This window comes from Castor canadensis, chromosome 7 (genome assembly GCF_047511655.1).
Source record: "Castor canadensis chromosome 7, mCasCan1.hap1v2, whole genome shotgun sequence".
In the NCBI taxonomy this organism is placed as follows: domain Eukaryota; kingdom Metazoa; phylum Chordata; class Mammalia; order Rodentia; family Castoridae; genus Castor; species Castor canadensis.
In genome coordinates this window covers 70,358,962-70,365,392 of record NC_133392.1, presented here as the reverse complement: position 1 = coordinate 70,365,392, position 6,431 = coordinate 70,358,962, and positions in this window count along the sequence as shown.

The window sequence follows — 6,431 nt, the reverse complement described above, 5'->3', positions numbered from 1 at the left end:
TGCATTAAACATGTACATTACTTTTGGGAGTATAGACATTTTTACTATGTTGATTTTGCCATGGGAGATCTCTCCACTTTCTGTAGTCTTCCTCAATCTCTTTCTTCAGAAGTGTGTAGTTTTCCAGGTAGAGGTTGTTCACATCCTTTGTTAGGTTTACCCCTAGGTATTTGATTTTTTTTGAGGGTATTGTAAATAGAATTTTTTCGTATATTCTTTCTCAGTTTGTTCATTATTAGTGTAGAGAAATGCTAGTGATTTTTCTCTGTTGATTTTATATCTTGCTACCTTCCTATAGCTATTGATGATACCTAGGAGCTTCTGAGTAGAGTTTTTTGGGTCTTTAAGGTATAGGATCATGTCATCTGCAAATAGGGATATTTTGACAGTTTCTTTACCTATTTGTATTCCTTTTATTCCTTCTTCTTGCCGAATTGCTCTGGATAAGAATTCCACTACTATGTTGAATAGGAGTGGAGATAGTGGGCATCCTTGTCTAGTTCCTGATTGTAGAGGGAATGGTTTCAGTTTTTCTCCGTTAACTATAATGCTGGCTGTAGGTTTGTCATACATAGCTTTTATGTTGTTGAGGTACTTTCCTTCCATTCCTAGTTTTCTTAGAGCTTTTATCATGAAATTGTGTTGGATCTTATCAAAGGCTTTTTCTGCATCTATTGAGATGATCAAGTGGTTTTTGTCTTTGCTTCTGTTAATGTGGTTTATTACATTTATTGATTTTCGTATGTTGAACCACCCCTGCATTCCTGGGATGAAGCCTACTTGGTTGTGGTGAATAATCTTTTTGATGTGTTGTTGAATTCAGTTTGCCATTAGTTTATTGAGGATTTTTGCATCAATGTTCATTAAGGAGATTGGCCTATAGTTCTCCTTTTTGGAGGTGTCTTTGCCTGGTTTTGGGATAGTGTAATACTGGCTTCATAAAATGTGTTAGGCAGTTTTCCTTCCCTTTCTATTTCATGGAACAGTTTAATGAGGGTTGGTATCAGTTCTTCTTTAAAAGTCTGATAGAATTCAGCAAAGAATCCATCAGGTCCTGGACTTTTCTTTTTGGGGAGACTCTTGGTTGCTGCTTCAATTTCGTTTTGTGTTATAGATCTATTCAGGTGATTAATTCCTCTTGGTTCAGTTTTGGATGATCATATGTATCTAGAAATATGTCCATTTCTTTAAGATTTTTGAATTTATTTGAATATAGGCTCTTGAAGTAGTTTCTGATGATTTCCTGGACTTCCATGGTGTTTGTTGTTATCTCCCCTTTTGCATTCCTGATTCTACTAATTTGGGTTTTTTCTCTCCTGATTTTAGTCAAGTTTGCCTGGTGTCTGTTGATCTTGTTTATTTTTTCAAAGAACCAACTTTTTGTTTAATTCTTTGTATGGTTTTTGGTTTCTATTTCATTGATTTCAGCTCTTATTTTTATTATTTCTCTCCTTCTATTTGTTTTGGGATTTGCTTGTTCTTGTTTTTCTAGGAGTTTGAGATGTATCTTTAGGTCATTGATTTGAGATCTTTCAGTATTTTTAATATATGCACTCATGGCTATAAACTTTCCTCTCAGGACTGCCTTTGCTGTGTCCCATAGGTTCCGGTAGGTTGTGTTTTCATTTTCATTGACTTCCAGGAACTTTTTAATTTCCTCTTTTATTTCATCAATGTCCCATTGTTCATTAAGCAATGAGTTATTCAGTTTCCAGCTGTTTGCATGTTTTTCGTCTTTTTTTTGTTTTTGAGTTCTAGTTTTATTGCATTGTGATCAGATAGAATGCATGGTATAATTTCCATTTTCTTATATTTGTTAAGGCTTGCTTTGTGCCCTAGGATATGATCTATTTTGGAGAAGGTTCCACGGCCTGCTGAGAAGAATGTATATTGTGTAGAAGTTGGATGGAAAGTTCTGTAGACATCAACAAGGTTCATTATATCTATGTTATATTTTAGATCTAAGATTTCTTTGTTGATTTTTTGTTTGGATGACCTATCTATTGATGATAATGGGGTGTTAAAGTCTCCCATGACCACTGTATTGGAGTTAATATATGCTTTTAGGTCCTTCAGGGTATGTTTGATGAAATTTGGTGTATTGACATTGGGTGCATATAGGTTGATAATTGTTATTTCCTTTTGGCCTATTTCCCCTTTTGTTAGTATGGAATGTCCTTCTTTGTCTCAATTGATCAATGTAGGTTTGAAGTCTACTTTGTCAGAGATACATATTGCTACTCCTGCCTGTTTTTGGAGGCCATTGGCTTAGTAAATCTTCTTCCAGCTTTTCATCCTAAGCCTATGGTTATTTCTGTTTGTGAGATGGGTCTCCCATAAGCAACAAATTGTTGGATCTTCCTTTTTAATACAGTTCATCAAACAGTGCTTTTTGATGGGGGAATAAAGTCCATTAACATTAAGTGTTAGTACTGATAAGTATGTGGTGATTTCTGTCATTTAGTTGTCTTATTGTTTGAAGGTTTGATTGTGTGTACTTAAATCAAGGTTACTCTTTAGTTTCTTGCTTTTTCTTTTCCTGTAGTTTGGTACTGCCTGCTCTTTCATGGTTACGTTGGGTTTCACTTTCTCTGTGCAGAATCTCTTGAAGAATCTTTTGTAGTGTTGGCTTTGTGGTCACATATTGTTTTAGTTTCTGCTTATCATGGAAGACTTTTATTGCTCCATCTATTTTGAATGATAGTTTTGCTGGGTAGAGTATCCTGGGGTTGAAGTTATTTTCATTCAGTGCCTGGAAGATCTCACCCCAAGCTCTTCTTGCTTTTGATGTTTCTGTCGAGAAGTCTGCTGTGATTTTGATGGGTTTACCTTTGTATGTTATTTGTTTTTTCTCTCTTACAGCCTTCTATATTATTTCTTGAGTTCTGTATTTGTTGTTTTAATGATAATATGCCGTGGGGTACTTCTATTTTGGTCTGGTCTGTTTGGTGTTCTGGAGGCCTCTTGTATCTGTATGGGCACAGCTTTTTCTAGATTTGGGAAATTTTCTGTTATTATTTTGTTGAATATATTATGCATTCCCTTTGCTTGCACCTCTTCTCCTTGTTCAATGCCTATGATTCTCTGGTTTGGTCTTTTGATGGAGTCAATGAGTTCTTGCATTTTATTTTCACAGGTCTTGAGTTGTTTAACTAAAGTTCTTTGGTGTTTCCTTTAATTACCATTTCATCTTCAAGTTCTGAGATTCTGTCTTCTGCTCATTCTATTCTGCTGGATTGGCCTTCCGTTTTGTTTTTCATTTCTGTTTCGTTCTTTTTTCTGAGGTTTTCCATATCCTGAGTCCCTTCCTCTTTAATGTTGTCTATTTTTGTCCTGAGTTCATTTATCTGTTTATTAATCATGTTCTTTGTTTCACTTTGGTGTTTATACAGTGCTTCTATGGTTTCTTTTATTTTTTCTTGTGCTTTCTCAAATTCTCTATTTTTGTTGCCTTCAAATTTCTTGAGTATCTCCTGTACATTTTGGTTGACCATATGCAGTATCATCTCTATAAAATTCTCATTGATTATTTGGAGGATTTCATCTTTCAGATTATTCTTGTGGGCTTCATTGGGTCCTTTGGCATAGTTTATCTTCATTTTGTTGGAGTCTGGATCTGAGTATCTGTTTTCTTCATTTCCCTCTGGTTCCTGTACTAATTTTTTGCTGTGGGGAAACTGGTTCCTTGTTTTTTCTTTCTTCCCATCATTGCCCTTGGCATTTTTACTGTCCCTGTACTGTGTGCAATTAAGTATTTTCTAGCTTGTAATAGTAACAATGGTGATATTTGGAATGGAAGGGTGAGAGGAGAGGGAAAGGAAAGAAGGTAAAGAAAAAAGGAAAAACAGATAAACAAACAAGTAAAAAAACAAAACAAACAAACAAAAAACCATGTCAAAGATATAAACAGGGAGAGAGTGAACTAATCAACAGTAAGCTAAACAGGCATTAGTGAGACAGAGAGAGGATAAAAGAAAAACTAAAATAAAAATAAAAAGTAAAAAAAATTAATAATAAAATAATAAAATAAAGTAAGATAATTTTTAAAAAATCTCCAAGTTCAAATTCAATAAAGTTTCAGTCTTAATAACTTTGCTGTTAGTCCCTCAGTCTCCAATCCTGGAGATGGTGTCTCAGAAGTAGTTCTCATGTTGTCTCATCAAAAGGAAAAAACCCAAAAAGCAAAAAATCAAAACAAAACACAACAAAGTGTCCCAAGTTCAGATGCGATACAGTTTCAGTAAGTTTTGCAGCATGCAGGTGTAGTTTGGTTGTTGTTTCATCAAAGGAAGAGAAAAAAAAGAGTCTGGAGACAGTTCTCTGAATGGCTATCTGAGGCTGCGGCTCGCCTGCCCGCTGCTGTCAGCCTGCTGTTGCTGGAGGCTTTATTTATGCAGATCTCAGGAGTGAGCTGAACACTCACCTGGCCCTGCAGGCTTTGTTTACTTAGAGTTCTCCTGGGCGTGACTGTCACTGCTACAAGCTTTCCCCTTTCCAAGCATACTGGGGGAGGTGACACTGCACCAGCTTTCTCAGACTTGTGTGATTATTTACAGTTCACGTGGGAAGTGGGTCTTTCCCCCTCTCCTGTGGAGTTTTCTTCCCACTGCCACTTTTACAAGCTTTCCCACTCCTGGTTGCTGGGTGTGTGCCGCCGCTCCTGCCTTCTCCGGCCAGCTTGTTTATTTACAGTTCAGTGAAAAATTTCCCCTCCTCCCCTTCAGTGCTCAGGGCGCTCTGCCCTCTTTGCTACATGTCTTTTTTATTGTTGTTATTGTTTATTCAGTTTGTTTTTTTTCTCTGTTTTCCCTGGGTGGGGGTCGGTGTGTCCAGGGGGCTATGCTGATCTGGCCCAGGGTTGTCTGTGAGAGTACTACATGCCACTTAGGTCATCTGGTGGTCTGCTTCTCTCGAGCTGGTAGAAGATGGCATTTGGTGGCACAGGAGCCCTCCTGGTTTCTCCATTTAATGTGGAGTGGAGATGCTATGTGCAGGATGAGGGTGTGGTAGTGTTGGAATTTTACCTCTTCTTGGTGGTTTTTCCTGCAAGGTGTATCTCCAGCATCTCTCCAAGATTTTACTCTAGGAAGCACACTTTCTGCTTCCTCCCTCTAGTCGCCATCTTGGAATCTCCCATAAGTATAACTAATTTTTCTAAATGTGCACGTTTTCTTTCCTCTGAACTTGTCAAAGATGGTGACCCTGTGGATAATTTTGACTCTTACTGTCATAACTTTGATATATTGACTTAGCTAAAATGATATCAGGGTATAAAAGAAATTTCTTTGTTTAGTAAAAATGTTGAAAATAAAGGGTTATTTTTGACATTTTAAATCAATTGGCTCTCTATTTTCTTGAAATTTTCCTTGCAATCTTATTTGTTTAGCCATTTTTATTATTAATGTTGAATTTTATATTAATATATCACAAGTATTTATTTGCCATTTTGTAATATTTCAGTCTTTTTAACATATAGTCATTTTTCAGTGTCTAAATCATATGGATTGATTGCTTTAAAATAAATTTGATGCCTTTAATTTTTCCTACTTTTTCAAATTTTTCTATTCCTATTTTTATTCCCAAAGTAGATGAATTTTCACCCAAACATTATGTCATTGTTCAGGGGGATCACATATGGTTGTTGTTTTTTTTTTTTTCCTCTAAATTTCTGGTTTAATAAGGACTTGTTTTGAGAAAAATTTCCCAAGCATCAGGCTTTGAATAAAATAATGCACACTATCAGCTTTGAAAGACCAGTATTTTAAATCAATTACATTATTTGTTTAGAGGAAGCATTTGACCAGCTCTTCATTCATTGTTGCACTTGGGTTGAACAGCCCTTCACAGTACTCTACTGTGGGGTATGACACACATACATCTAAAAGCTGTTCTCAGGTACACTTATTAAATAAGATTGCTTTTGCAGTTAGGGAAGCAACTACTGAAATCATGTAAGAGTAGAAAGAACTACTCCTAGAATAATAAGAAATTATTTTGGAGTCAGTTCCTAAAACCATTTTATTGTAAAGTTGTAAAGAGGTATCAAAGCTAAAAGCAAAAATTTCCCAGGCAGAAACAATGGCTCCAGCCTATAAACCTAGCAACCTAGGAGGCAGAGATAAGGAGGACATGAGTCAATACTGGCCTTTGCAAAAAGTTCTTCAGACTCCCATCTCAATCAATGGCTCAGGTCAGTGGCATGCACCCATCTTCCCAGCTACAAAGAAGAGCAAGTAGTAGGATTAAGGTTAGCTAGGGCATAAAGTGAGGTTGGATCTGAAAAATAACCAAAGCAAAAAGGGTTGGTAGAGTGGCTCAAGTTTTAGAGCACCTGCCTCACAAGCACTGAGTCCCTGAGTTCAACCTCCAGTACTAGAAAATAAAGAAAAATTACAGGGTAAGTCCTTAACAAAACTATTACGAAGATCAAT